Source organism: Triticum urartu, chromosome 1A (assembly GCF_056163025.1).
Source record: "Triticum urartu cultivar PI428250 chromosome 1A, HENAU_Tu73, whole genome shotgun sequence".
Taxonomy (NCBI): Eukaryota; Viridiplantae; Streptophyta; class Magnoliopsida; order Poales; family Poaceae; genus Triticum; species Triticum urartu.
The window spans coordinates 558,517,834-558,533,029 of record NC_141873.1 but is presented as its reverse complement, the minus strand read 5'-3'; the positions used below and the strand labels follow the sequence as shown (position 1 = coordinate 558,533,029).

The 15,196-nt window shown below is 51.2% G+C and overlaps 1 long non-coding RNA gene and 1 pseudogene across 1 annotated transcript; both read right to left on the bottom strand.

Annotated features, from left to right (window-relative positions):
* Positions 1–625: 625 nt before the first annotated feature.
* LOC147992703 (uncharacterized) lies at positions 626–1,306 on the bottom strand. The gene is made up of 3 exons (XR_015615390.1): positions 1,136–1,306; positions 853–1,054; positions 626–750 (listed from the first exon to the last, which is right to left on the bottom strand). It is a non-coding gene; the product is annotated as an uncharacterized LOC147992703 (long non-coding RNA).
* Positions 1,307–9,963: 8,657 nt separating this feature from the next.
* LOC147992702 (BTB/POZ and MATH domain-containing protein 3-like) lies at positions 9,964–12,155 on the bottom strand (annotated as a pseudogene).
* Positions 12,156–15,196: the final 3,041 nt, after the last annotated feature.

Below are 15,196 nucleotides of genomic sequence, written 5' to 3'. Positions count from 1 at the left end.
TGGCCACCACCGCCGTGTCGTCGATCTGAGACTGGGCGACCTCAGCAACAGGAACATCCGGATGCAACTCCTGATAGTGATGAATGTAAGACCCCAGGTGCTCCTCGGTCTTGCCGTAGTACTGGCTCTCGCCCTCCTTGCGATGACTCCGCTCGCAAGCCAGCTTCCACGACTCCATATCTGAGAGCGGCCTCTTCAACTTGTCCTCCTACAACGTCAAATAGAAGTCAGCCATACATAAGAACATGACGTAAAGAAGAACAAAAATGCATCATGCACATAGATATACCTTCATGGCCTTGAAGCCCCAGTGGTTCCTGTTTCCTTGGCCGTGTGTCCCGTCGTCTCCACGGTTAGCCCGGGCCTTGATGCTCTTGGCAGCAAACTCTGCATCGGCGCCGAGCCACCTATCCACCAAACTCGCCCATCCGTCATGCCTTCCATAGCACCAACGAGGAACAACCTATGCAAATTTTGGAAGCATGACATGTGAGCACGAAACATATAGTTGACTGCTTGAAACAATGAAAAGTTAGTAATAGTTACCATCATGAACTGCTCCTTGCTCAAGGTAAGTCGTAGCTTTTGCGCTTGAGTTTTGGGCATCTTTTGGTGCAGGTCGTAGTGGTAGTACTGCGAGACGGCAACCCAGCGCACCTCGTACTGCAACTGACGAGCTTTCTTCTTCGCAGCCGCAAGCAAGACCACGTCGGCTCTGGCCTTGTGCTCGTCAAGAACTCTATAGAGTTGCTGCAATCATGCAAAAACCAGAAGCAAACAAGGCATGAGTTGAGTGATTCAATGATAAACTATGAACGAAACTGAAGACAAGTGATTCAGAAGAGAACTTACCCAAAATTTGGTGATCACGGCCTTAGCGGTCGTCCCGTACTCCGCGTTGCTGCAAGCCTCGTAGTGGGCCCAGCTCGTGGCCAAAACCCGCTGCTGCGGGTCCCTGTCTGGCCGCGGGCAGAATAGGCCAGGCCAAAACTCCTTCAACAGGACAGTGATAAGGCCGTTCGGTTTACGGCCCTTTCCGTGAAGGATCCAGTTTCTGCAAAAGAATCAAATGATTGCCATGTGTACAATAAGAAAATGTTGTCATGTGTTGAAAATATGATTGAGAGGCACTTACTCTGTCCCCACAGGTTCAATGAGCCACTTGTGCTCCTCGATAGAAGGTGGTGTAGGTAGTCCGGCATTACCATGCAGCCACCCCTGCGAAGAACCCGGTGGCAAGTCACCCCACAACGCGGGATCAACCTCCCCTCCACCCTCCTCGGCCTCCTCCTCACCCTCCTCCTCGGCCTCCTCCTCCTCACCCTCCTCCTCGGCCTCCTCCTCCTCGCCATCAGGAACATACTCCTCCTCCTCAGACTCAGAAGGTGCCTCTGTATAGGAGGGCATCGAAGAAGACCCTCCTATTTCAGACACAGCCCGGAGTTTTTTGCCCCGGTTGCCTCTCCCCCCACCTCCTCCTCCTCTAGGGGCTCTCCCCCCACCGCCTCCTCCTCTAGGGGCTCTCCCCCCACCGCCTCCTCCTCTAGGGTCTCCTCCCCCGACCCCTCCACCTCCCTGTGAGGTGTCATCCTCGCGTAGTCGGGAGGGAACCTTGTGGGCTCGTCCACTCCGAGTAAGTCCTTTAAATTTACTGAGGAAACTAGCACCGCTGGACTTGCCCATGATTATTAAACCTGCATTGAGAAGAGAATAAACAATTAGTAAGGATATCAATTAAACAAGCATACAGGAAAAACATTAATACCAGAAGAGCACATTAAGCATACTATTGTAATGATCATTAAAAGAACTTACATTTTCTAGAACCCATATGAATCATCACTATTGTAATCTATTTGTGGACCGGTCTCATCATCACTATCACGCATATCTTCTTCGTTGTCTGACGGAGGTGGAGGCTCTTCCTCATCGTCAGCGTCTTCATTTAACTTTTCAAGCATAATTATGTCTCTTTGATTCACAACTGCCTCACCATCAATCCGTGCGTCGTCGTCGTTTGGGTCCAGGTCAACATAACCCAAGTCATCATCCTCGTTGTTTCGGACCACGTCATCATGTTCCTCTTGATAGAACACTCCCTCGTATGTCATGGGGTTTATGTTGTAGTAATCATCATCGTTCAGGTCCGGTAGCTTACCATGCGGCGACACCTTGAACACAACTTCCCAACCCTTTAGGTACTCTTTCTGGCATGGGTAAGGCAGATAATATACTTGTGTGGCCTGGGTAGCGGCAATAAAGAGATCAGCTCCGGCATAGACGGTTGATGGTTTAACTTCAACTAAACCAACAGAAGGCGTATGTCTCAGACCCTTTTTGGGGTCGAACCATCGGCATTTGAACACAGTGAGACTTAGGTGTTCGCGGCCACGTTTGAATGTAAGCTCGTATATTTTTCCTACCCTTCCGTAGTAATCTACTTCATTATCTCCTTCAGTGAAGACTCCGGTATTTATGGTTTTGGGATCAGGCCGACTGTTCTGGTGCTCCTCTGTATGGAAGCGATACCCATTCACATCATACTTTTCGCATGTCATGACGACAGGATCAAAACCCATGGAAACCCATCTCAATTCTTCATCCATTGATTCGGTCGGATCATTTCCCTACAAGTTTAATTGAAATTATAGGGTGCATGAGTTTAATTGAAATTATAGGGTGCATGAGTTTAATTGAAATTATAGGGTGCATGAGTTTAATTGAAAGTGTGAAAAATTACTTTCTCGATGAACCACGCAACGAAATTTTTCCTTCCATCAGCACCCTTTCGGAGAAGAGCAAGTGCCTCCGCTTCAGAAGGAGGCAGCATTCCCGTCCATTCTTCTTCAACGAATCGACTACAATAAGAAAAGCGGTATAAGAACTAGGCAAAGTGAACATAACGAATTGACTAAAAGAATGGTGCAAAGGTATTACCTCATCCACTCATCCTCGACTTCCTTGATGTTGTGCAAGATATAGAACATGACATCCTCCCATTCATCTCGTGGCATGAGATAAGATTTCGAGCATCCAGCCCTACTACCTTGCCCGATGAATAGAGGCAACTTGGGTTTATACTTGGGTTCTTCTGTATTGTATCGAGACACCTTATTGTGCAACGTGGGAACATGGTCCGGATAGTAGGTTGTCCTGAGGTCTGCCACCTCCTCTAGGATAACTGCCTCAGCTATGGAAGCTTCAATCTTAGCTTTGTTTCCACATTTCTGTCTCAGATGCTTGTTCTGTCTCTCAGGGCCGTACTGCCAACGATTCTGCACAGGGCCCCCCAACAATACCTCGTTCGGGAGGTGCAAAAGGAGATGTGTCATCGGAGTAAAGAAGCCTGGCGGGAAGATCTTCTCTAGCTTGCATATCAACTCCGGCGCCTTCTTATGCATTTCTTTTATCTTCTCAGGACATACTTCTTTAGCACAAAGCGTGCGGAAGAAATGGCTTAACTCCGCAAGCACACGCCAGACACGCTCGGGAACATAGCCTCGAACCATCACCAGCATAATCCGCTCAATCCATACATGATAGTCATGACTCTTGAGCCCGGTCACTCCGCCCGTTGAAAGATTGACCCCCTTACTTATATTCGACGCATAACCATCAGTGAACTTCACGACGTGTTTCAGCCACTTGAATGTCTCCATCTTATGATCCTTTTTAAGTACGAAGTCAGCATCTGGCTTGAACCAAGATTTTCGACTGCCTGCGGGAGGCTGCATGTGTAGACGTGGTCTATCGCAAATATTCTGTTGATCAACTCTAGCATTAAAATTATCTTTGTCTTATCAGGAATGTTGAGGATCGTGTGAAAAAGGGACTCTGCGACATTCTTTTCGGTGTGCATCACGTCTATGTTGTATGGAAGTTTGAGGTCCTTAAAATAGGGAAGCTGCGTGAAGGGGGTAATGTGAGTCCAGTTGTGCATCTCACCATATCCTTCAAAAAATTTCCCTTTACTTTTTCCTTTGCCCTCGCCCTCGTCTTCGCCTGTGGCTTTGCCTTTGCCTTTGCCTTTCCCCTCACCGGCAGGCTTAAGAGCTTTCAGCTGAGCAAGCACATCCGCACCAGAAAACGTTGGAATCTCGTTTACTTCATGGACAACTTTGCCTTTTGTGAAGTTCTTCTTGTCTTCCCTATCAGGATGGTCTGGAGGGAGGAACTGTCGATGCAGGTCAAATGCAACATACTTGCCACCCTTCTTCAGCCAAATGAAAATCAAGGCCTACATGCACACTGGGCAAGGCATCTTTCCACTTGTACACCATCCGCAGAACAAGGCATAACCGGGAAAGTCATGCATGCAATATTGTAGCCAAACTTTCATCAAGAAATTTTTCTGCAGATGTCGGTCGTATGTCAACCTCGGGAAGTACCAAGAATGGTGCAAATCATCCACCAACGGCTGCATAAACACACTCAAATTCTTCCCCGGATATTCAGGCCCCGGAATTATAAGCGACAGGAACATGGTCTTGCGTTGCATTATGGCGCCGGGAGGGAGATTCAGCGGAATAACAAATACGGGCCAACAGCTGTATGGATTAGACGACATACCATATGGATTGAACCCATCACTTGTTATAGCAATTCTGACATTCCCAGCCTCGGCTGCTTCCTCCGGGTACTCTATATCGAATGACTTCCATGCTTCACCTCCTGATGGATGTACAATTTTTTTTGGATTGTACCTTTTCCCTTCCTTGTGCCACTTCATCATTTTGGCAGACTCCTCGGTGATGAAAAGGCGCTGCAGTCTTTTTATAAAATCAAGATACCGAAGAACCTTCACAGGGATTTTTAGCTGCTGCTTCTGACCATGCTTATCGACCACCTCAATATACCGAGAGGAACCACACTTCCTATAGTACTTGTCATCCGCATACTCATGCCTAAACAAAAGGCAATTCTTTGGACAAACATGTATTTTCTCATAGTCCATCGAGAGCGCCTTCATGATTTTCTTCGTACCGTACATGGTTTTCGGCAGTTCATGGCCCTCAGGCAGGCTGTTAGCCCATACTCCCAGAAATGCTTCGAAGCAACCTCGGCTACAGCCGTACTCAGCCTTGACTGCCATCAGTTGCGAGATGGCATCCAGCACAGACAGCTTGGCACCCTCATAGAGAGGTTTCTTTGACGAGGCCAAGATTTCCAGGAAGGCCTTTGCGGTTTCCTCCGGCTCCTCCGGTTCATTCGCTGAATGTGACGGAGGTGTCGGCTGTGCAGCAAAGACATCATCTAGCATGTCTCTAACCCCATCGTCCTCATAACCAGCGACGCGTTGTCGTATCACATCCTCTCTACCACGGTCCCGCTGGGCAAAGTTTATCGGCATACTAAAGTTGGGCATAAATCCATGCGTGCGAAGGTGCTTAGTCATCTCACTCTTATCTCTGCGGATACGCCTCTTACATCTGGCACACGGGCATTCTGGCACCATCCTCATTGGACTACGGAATATCTCTTTCAAAAATACATCAGTTTTCTCGAACCACTCTGTTGTTACTTGATTCCGACGGAAAAACCCACTATACATCCACTGATTATCTGCCATCTCTGCTTTATTGGAAGCCACACAAACAAATTAAGGATTCATTTAAATTACTCACATCAATATTTTATTTTTTACAAGGTTGACGAGAAACGACATTTAATCCACCTACATCTCTAATAGGTAAAGATGGGTCCTAATCCCACCCGAGAATGTGTAGATTGAGTATGTTGTCCATGCTCTACCCCATTCCGAGACAAAATTTTGGCAGCACCTCCCCGCTGTTCTCCAAATACACGTCTCGGCAAAATGCTGAGAGAATGTGCATCCGGAGAACAACAGGGAGGCACCGCCGAAATCCTGTCTTGGAACGGGGTAGAGCATGAACAACGTACCCAATCTACACATCCTCGGGCTGTCCGTGGAAAGCGCTGGACAATCCAAAAGAGCTGCGGTGATAAATATGCAATTGAATGCATATTTATCGATGCAACCCTTTCGGACGGGAGACCTAGGTTACGCGACTTGATGTGAAAATTTAATCTAGTGACATGATTAAAAGAACGTATGAGGTGGTGGATTTGTAGCTCACCCTCGAATGTAGATGATGTAGTCGATCAGCGAAGGGACAATCAAAGACCAAGAGCTCCAACGTCAATGATCACTCCACCGGAGGCAACACCAGAAATCCTCTAAATTCCACCAAATGAAAAAAATTAGGTCATCACATCACATATAAAGCATCATCACACATCACATCATATCACGAACTTGTTTTAGCAAGACCAACTTGATGAAGTAACCACTCATCATATCCAAATTTTAACTTTCGTCTCTCTATCTTCACAAAAAAATTACTCTTCCCTCTCATCTCATCTTCACAATACATATATCTATAATATTGACTATGTATCTAAAAACATAGTAAAACTACACAAATATCCATTCATCTCATCTATCTATCTCACATTGTGCACTTAATTTTTTTTCACATTTATACTCTCTTTCATTTCATTCATCTATCTAACATCCATCTATCTAATCATCTATTACTATACATATATATGCATTCATCTACAACATTACTACACAAAAAGGTAAAAAAAATCTTACCTACGGATGAGGGGGCGACCACCGGAGCAGGGGACGACCACCGGAGTAGGGGGCGGCCGGTCGGGGCAGGGGACGACCACCGGAGCGGCAGGGGGCGGTCGCCGGAGGGGCCGGCCGGTCGAACCAGCAGGGGGCTGGCCAGGCTAGGCCGTGGGCCGGCCGGGGCGGCGTCCACGCAGGGAGGAGGAAGGGGCGGGGCCGGGGTCGAGGAGGAAGGGGCGAGGGCGGCTGGAGCAAGGGAGGGGCGGGGGCGGCTGGAGCGGGGGCGGCTGGAGCGAGGTGCGGCGGCGGCGGCTGGAGCAAGGGACGGGCGGGGGCGGCTGGAGCGAGGTGCGGCGACGGCGGCTGGAGGAAGGGAGGGGCGGGGGCGGCTGGAGCGGGGGCGGCTGGAGCGAGGTGCGGCGGCGGCGGCAGGTCGGGGTGGGGGGTGCGGCGGCGGCGCAGGTCGGGGTCGGGCAGTGCGGCAGCGGCAGCTCGGGGCGTGGGGGAGTAAGTGAGTGGATGGGGAAGAACGTGAGTGGATAAGGTCAACTATGCCGACGGCTAAGCCGTCGGCATAGCTCAGGGAGCCACGTGGCACCTATGCCGACGGCTTAGCCGTAGGCATACTTTTTTTTTATTTTTATTAGCCACGTCACCGATCCGCGTATAAGCTTCCCTATGGCCGCGGCTATGCCGACGGCTTTGCCGTCGGCATATTTTTATTTTTACTTTTCTTATTTTGTATAAATTTTGTAATGTTTTCTTATTTTTTATAAATATTTTAATGTTTTCTTATACATATTTTTTACATGCAGAACATTATTTAAAATGTACCATACACTTTCTTTAATGATTTGAAACATTATTTTTAATGACATGATCTTTTTTTATATTGTACAACAATTTTCTAAAATATCACGTATATTTTTTTCTATGGTCTCGTGAAAGGTGATACATAGGAAAGCAACTGACTGAGGGGTACCGTTACCGAGTGCCTGATCCGGTAACTATGCGAGTGCCTGATCCGTCTACTACCGTGTGCCGATGCGGTAGTTTCCCCCCTCCAGGTGCCGGCGGCGGCGCCGTCCGTGAGGGGGGCCACGCACCGGAGACGCGTGCGGCCTCTTCGGACATGCCACAACACCACCCGGCATGTATGAGGGCCCGGTACGACGCTCCGGTGGCATTGCTACCCCTCAGGGCCCCCGTCCCGCCTAACCCTGGAGCGGTTGACCACGGGATCTAGCCCTTTGACTTTGCACGGATGGGCTTTGACCAGTGGACCTCTCCACCCGGTTGTGTCGGGTCGGCCCAGAGGGACACCGGGGAGCAACATCTGGGCCAAACCCACAGCTAAATCCACTCCGTGTAGACCCGATGCGGTAGTTTCCCCCCTCCAGGTGCCGGCGGCGGCGCCGTCCGTGAGGGGGGCCATGCACCGGAGACGCGTGCGGCATCTTCGGACATGCCACAACACCACCCCGCATGTATGAGGGCCCGGTACGACGCTCCGGTGGCATTGCTACCCCCCAGGGCCCCCGTCCCGCCTAACCCTGGAGCGGTTGACCACGGGTCTAGCCCTTTGACTTTGCACGGATGGGCTTTGACCAGTGGACCTCTCCACTCGGTTGTGTCGGGTCGGCCCAGAGGGACACCGGGGAGCAACATCTAGGCCAAACCCACAGCTAAATTCACTCCGTGTAGACCCGATGCGGTAGTTTCCCCCCTCCAGGTGCCGGCGGCGGCGCCGTCCGTGAGGGGGGGCACGTACCGGAGACGCGTGCGGCCTCTTCGGACATGCCACAACACCACCCCGCATGTATGAGGGCCCGATACGACGCTCCGGTGGCATTGCTACCCCTCAGGGCCCCCGTCCCGCCTAACCCTGGAGCGGTTGACCACGGGATGTAGCCCTTTGACTTTGCATGGATGGGCTTTGACCAGTGGACCTCTCCACCCGGTTGTGTCGGGTCGGCCCAGAGGGACACCGGGGAGCAACATCTGGGCCAAACCCACAGCTAAATCCACTCCGTGTAGACCCGATGCGGTAGTTTCCCCCCTCCAGGTGCCGGCGGCGGCGCCGTCCGTGAGGGCGGCCACGCACCGGAGACGCGTGCGGCCTCTTCGGACATGCCACAACACCGCGCATGTATGAGGGCCCGGTACGACGCTCCGGTGGCATTGCTACCCCCCAGGGCCCCTGTCCCGCCTAACCCTGGAGCGGTTGACCACGGGATCTAGCCCTTTGACTTTGCACGGATGGGCTTTGACCAGTGGACCTTTCCACCCGGTTGTGTCAGGTCGGCCCAGAGGGACACCGGGGAGCAACATCTGGGCCAAACCCACAGCTAAATCCACTCCGTGTAGACCCGATGCGGTAGTTTCCCCCCTCCAGGTGCCGGCGGCGGCGCCGTCCGTGAGGTGGGCCATGCACCGGAGACGCGTGCGGCCTCTTCGGACATGGCATAACACCATCTGATTGTGGTAGGTCATCCGATATATATGAACACTTGGAGCAAAGTCCCCTTCGTATAGACCCGATGCGGTTGTTCCCCATTCCAGTTGCCGGCTGGCGGCGGCACCGTTCGGGAGGGGGGTCACACCGCTCAGTACAGAACCGAAAAATAATGTATGTATGCTTATTAACACATACTGTATGTAAGTTAGTTAAATAATAATAATAAAGAAAACAGTGAAGAAAAAGAAAAAAAACTATATGTATGCTTATTAACACATACTATATGCTTATTAACACATAATATATGTATGCTTATTAACACAATCTATATGTATGCTTATTAACACATACTGTATGCTTAATAACAATAATAATAATACTATATGGGAAAAAGAAAAAAAGAAAAAAAAACTATGCCGTCGGCATAGCTGCGGCCAGGGCAGATGGACAGCGCCGTGGATCGATGACGTGTCAGCTATGCCGACGGCTGCCGTCGGCATATGTCCTGGTCGGTGCGCTCTGGATCGGTGACGTGTCACCCGTATCTATGCCGACGGCCACCCGTCACGGCCGTCGGCATAGATTTGACGTCGTTAGCCGGCCGTGATGAGTGTTGTCGGCGGGCCCGCATCTATGCCGACAGCCTATATATGCCGACGGCAGCTATAGGCGTAGTCTGGGATAAGCCGACGGCTGCTATGTGCCGACGGCTGCTGTCGGCGTAGACGGGGATAGCCCGACGGCCATTGTACGCCGACGGCCAGGACCTAGCTGTCGGCATAGCTCTGGTTCGGCCGACGGTGGCCGTCGGCATACATTTGGCTGTCGGCTTAGAGCCCTGTTCCGGTAGTGAGAGGATGTAGAAACTTGATTGGCGAGTTATGGATGACGCGCAAGTAACGAGCTACACTCTCGAAGCAAGCTTGATGATGAGCTCGTTCATAATAGAGGGATTGGCGGCAATGTGCTCCCAGTCACTGGTCGCCATAATCTGTCCCAGGTCTTGAGAGGATTGCACTTTAAGGAACTCCAGGCAGGCCTCCTTCGGTCCGCACCAATGGTGCTGCACAGCTAGACAAATGCCCTGTTTGAATACTCTAATTTAGTTAGAGGTTAGAGTTGGTTTCTAACTTGTGACTAACCCTGAACTAACTCTAGCTTTTGTGGTGTTTAGATGAGAGGGTTAGATTGACAATAAATACACTTTCTCAATCATTGGGCCCTCTTTTCAACCGGATTCGTTATGGTCGGCTCTTGTGTGGCCTTCTCTAGCTTAGAAATGACACAAACAAATTATCTTTACAAATCAAGTATCAAAAACATGATAAATTTTATTTTGTCCATACAAAACATTATGGTCAGCTTGCAACGATGTGTCTCAAATTAGGGTATCCGATCCTTCCACTAAAAAAAAAATTTTAATCGTAGCACGGCACAAAGTTAGTATATTACCAGTTACTAACGTAGACTTTGGACAGATTCAATCCAAAAATCATGTAAATAGCCTGTACTGAATAATTCACATTGCATGAGAGACGACTATCTGGTGCAAAAAAAAATCAGCAGACGAAGGAGCAACACACATGCAAATAAACAGAGATTGCTCACAGTAAAAAACTAAGATGTGTTCAAAATAGAATACCAAAACTGTATAGCAGTAACTTATTTCCATCGGAGAGATACTACCCAAGACTTTATTTTGTCCATACAAATGAGACGTCCCACTTAAACGTACAAGTCCTCAATCAAGTTAAAAAAATCACGTTCCATGAAACAGAGCATGAGCTAACTCATCACGGAAGACATTCATGTTGGTATCTTCAACAAGAGGTTCGTCTTCTGGCCATGCGGATGCAGAAGAACTAGGCATTGGATTATAATTTTCATGCGCATCACAGGCATCAAATTCCCTATCCGGAATTCTGCTCTCTCGAATGAAATTATGAAGAGCCATACAAGCAACAATAATTCTACTTTGCTTGTCCTCTGGAAATTTTGGCATGTTCAATAAAATCCTAAATTTCATCTTCAACATTCCAAAGGATGGCTCAACGACATTCCTAACTTTGGCATGTGCATGGTTGAAGGTTTGTTTCATACCTTGTGGCGGCGGGCCGTTTTGCCATTCCTAACTTTGGCATGTGCATGGTCCAAAGTATCATTGTGACCGAGCTTGTGTCTATGTGCTCCGACAAACTCTTTTCACACATGGACCTGAGCCGTTGGAGATCATACCTGTCTGCAGCAACAAGCAAGTGCTGCAGCTACGCAACGTCAGATCCAGCTTCAAGTGCTTCAACCTCCATCTTGGGCATCGAGTCGGTGTAGACGAAACCGAGCAAGGCCTTGAACACATTTGGCTCCATGTCTTGTATCTGTATGGGACCAGCTCTAGTACTCCCCTCCTTCATGGGGCCAAAGAGCTCCGCCATAAAGACGGCGGAACGGGCCGCGAGCACGCACCGGTGAGTGGCGAACGTCTCGCCGCCGACCTTGAACGTCACGTCCGCGCCGACCTTTGTCGCAAGGAGATGGTTCAGGTGCTAGCATATGTTAGATGGCAGCACCTCGATGAATGTAGCAGCAGCAGCAGCTTCTGGGATGATAAAATCGCATCGGATGGTGAAGGAGTCACGCACTCTTGGGATGCTTTGACTGCTCAAGGTCCTCTACTCTTACGAAACGATGGCAACCCCGGCCTAGGCCACCGGGAGCGAAGTCAACAGCTTTCTGTGCACCACGGATGCGTGCAGGCTGTTGTTGATCAATCTCATCAATGAAACTAAACTGCACATGCGCTTTCACGGCCTGTGACATCTTCTTATCCTGTTGTGGAAGATAGAGAAAGGCGGACATGAAACCAAGATAACCATTGGGAAAGAGCGCAACGGTCCATCGATAGCCTCCACCTCTGAAACAACAACCACGGACGCAGTTTCCATTGGGCGTGTCTTTGATGCGGGAGTAACCTTGGACCACAAGCAAAGCAGGTGATACCAGTTGCCGGTGAAGGAGGAGTAGATTGCGGCCGACAGGCGCAGGCTGCGGCGGCGACAGCCGACCGTTAGCAATGACAGATTCGCCGGCAAACGACATGGTTCCTTAATTCCTGTGAGTAGGTGCGATCCAGCTAGCTAGCTGTTAGATTTTCCCGGGATTTGACGGGGCAGCTCACGTCCAGCGGCCGGCCACACAAGTCGCCGTAGGGCTCAACTTGGATGTATACAGTACACAACTAAGAAATAGGGTTCCCCGCTTTATATATAAAGCACCATCACCACAACATCGAGCAAGAAGATACAAACGTACGCCACCACCACACTCAACGCACACACCCAAGGCGGGATACAAAGGTGCCGAGCACCGAACACACCACCCCAACGACGACTAAGCACCCTAATGAGAAGCCGAAGACCACCATGAAGATGAGCAATCCACCGAGGGGTAGTGAGACGGACAAAGCCGGAACGAGGACTCCAAGACGATGCCCTCAAAAGGGAAACGACTGTAGGAAGCCGTCACCGTCTGATCCCGAAGATCAGGTTTTCACCCGGAATGACACGAAGGCAATGGGAGCACCACGACGGAGCCTGCAAAAAGGAGAATGACATCCACGGATACCGCCTCCGTCGGCCAGTACTAGGACTGGGCGAGTGATGAACCCCCGTGCTCCTACCCCTCCGTCGCAACCTTACTCTGCCAACCACCCGCGTCCATGCCGCCCAAGCGACCATGGCTGCCCGCCCGCACCCGAGCCGCGCGGTCAGCCTACGACCAACACGTCTCCCACCGCCAGAGCCGCCGCCATGCATCCAGACCGCCCCGAGAACCACCAAAGGTCGAGGCTTTGAGCAATCTGCACCACAACCACCTCCGAGACCGCCAGCAAACCCGCCGAACAATGCCGGAGCCGATAACACACAGGGATGGGGAAGGGGGAAGGGGGGAGGGGTGGCCCGCAGCCACGAACGGCGACATCACAGTGCCGGCGGCGGGCAGCTCAGCAGCGGAGCTCACGTCCCTCCAACTGGCTCCCCCCCCCCCCCGAAACCGCCGTTTCGCCCCACCCTGCCATAGGCCCAGCCCCGAGCACGGCCACGGCGGACGCTCGTCACCGGAGAGGAGGGAGCAGAGCCTGCCGCCGCGTCCAAGGATGGTCACCAGGGGAGTCTCCCGCGCCGTGCGCCGGCGACCAGCCGCAAGGGCCCGGCCTGGCCACGGCGCACGCATCCACCCGCTGCCGTGCCATCCCCTCACCCCGAGCCATGGCAAGGAAGGCCGACTGCGGCCCAGGTCACCCATGACCCGCAGCGCCAGAGGTGGATCTGGACGGGCCGTCGTGCCGCAGCCGCCGCCACCAACCTCGAGCCCGCACCACCGCCGCGCCGCCCGTCGCATCGCCGTCACACGCCGTCGCCGGCCCACGCCGGTGTGCCGCCGAGCTGCCGCGCCCAGTGCTGAGCGCCACATCCGGTCGGAGGGGCCGGCGCCGAATCCCCCACGGGCGGAGACGAAACGGCCCCGCCGCCGCCAGCGACAAGCAGACTTCGCCCGCTCGCGCCCTCCGGCGGCGGCGAGGGAGGGGGAGAGGAGGAGGGGGGGCTAGCGGCGGCGCAACTAGGGTTGCCCCTCGGACGCCCGCGGGAGCGTCGCGGGAGGGAGTGACCGCCCCTCACAAGCTCATACAGTACACAACTCGACGGCCGGCTTGTAGAGGCTACAGACTGTCTAGAACACGTGCACGCGCCAACCTCTAGTAGATGTAAATTGGCCAGAGGCTTTGTCGTAAGGAGAGTTTCTGGTGCTACAACGACTCAATGACCGACTCGGTCTAGTAAGAGCATCTCCAACAGTTTGTATGTTAGCTTGTTGGTAAAATATGACATGTCATCAACCAACACCTTAACATACAACAACTCCAATGGGTTGTATCTAGTTTGCCCAATAGGATGTGAGATAATTGCCCTCTCATTCTACATTGGAGCTTGTCAAGGTGTGTTGGGTCATGTACATACAACCTTCCTCTCTCCCCTCATTTATTGTATGACACATCATCAAAATTTTTATGTAGCAAAGTCTACCAACAACTATCTTACAACCACTAAAGATGCCCTAAGTAGTAACCGAAGCTGAGTCGAACAAGAAACAATTGCGCGTGCGCCTGATGACGTGCATGAAATCTCCGTCTCTCTCGTTTTCGTCTTTTTTCTTCTACTCCTTCTATACCTTTTTTTTTGCAGGAAATACTCCCTCTGCACCTAAATCTAAATCTTTTTAGATATTTCAATAGGAACTACATATACGGATATGTATAGACATATTTTAGAGTATAGATTTACTCATTTTACTCCGTATGTAGTCCGCATTGAGATCTCTTGACTTATATTTAGGAACGGAGGAAGTACTTGAAAACTGCAAAACCTTGTGCGCTCCTCCGCGTCGCCGGTGATGCCCGGAGGCGGTTTTCCTAACCACTTCCTCCCTCTCGAATTACTTGCCCCATAAATCAGACGCGTGATGCGGTATGATCTAGCGGCCGTCCATTTTTGGAAGTTACCCCCACGTGCGATCCCACATGTGTCAGAAAAGGAAATCCCACCCCCTCCCTTGCCTAGCTACGTCCCGCCAGATAAAAAGAAGAAAATAAAGCTCAGATCTCTCCCCACCACACCAGAAACCCTGCCCCCAGCACAGATCCCTAGCAATGTCTTCTTTCTCTTCCCTTGACCCGCTATTTCTCCCGGTCGCCGGCGGCTGCACGCCATGGCCTAGCAGGGGATAGATCCTTGCAAACTGGAAACACACAAAAAAGGGGCGATTTAAGCCAAATCCTGAAGAAGGCCACAGATTTTGCTAGGCAACTCTTTGTTGCTGATCAGGCAATATTGTGGAGCAAACGTCGGCAAGAAAATTTCGAGAAACTGGGCAATTTCGTCCCAGAAAAAAACACCAAGGTAGAAGTCCTCTCACTACTATAATCCCTACTAATCCTTGGGCAAAAACAAAACAGAAAAGCTTGATTCCTGTTAGTTCTTCAACTACTGGGACTACCCCTCAGCACCTCCCGTGTGATACTCCTAGTCTCCACCTGTAGTTGCCTCCCCTTCCCCATGTTGAATCTGGATGCTAGAGAAGAA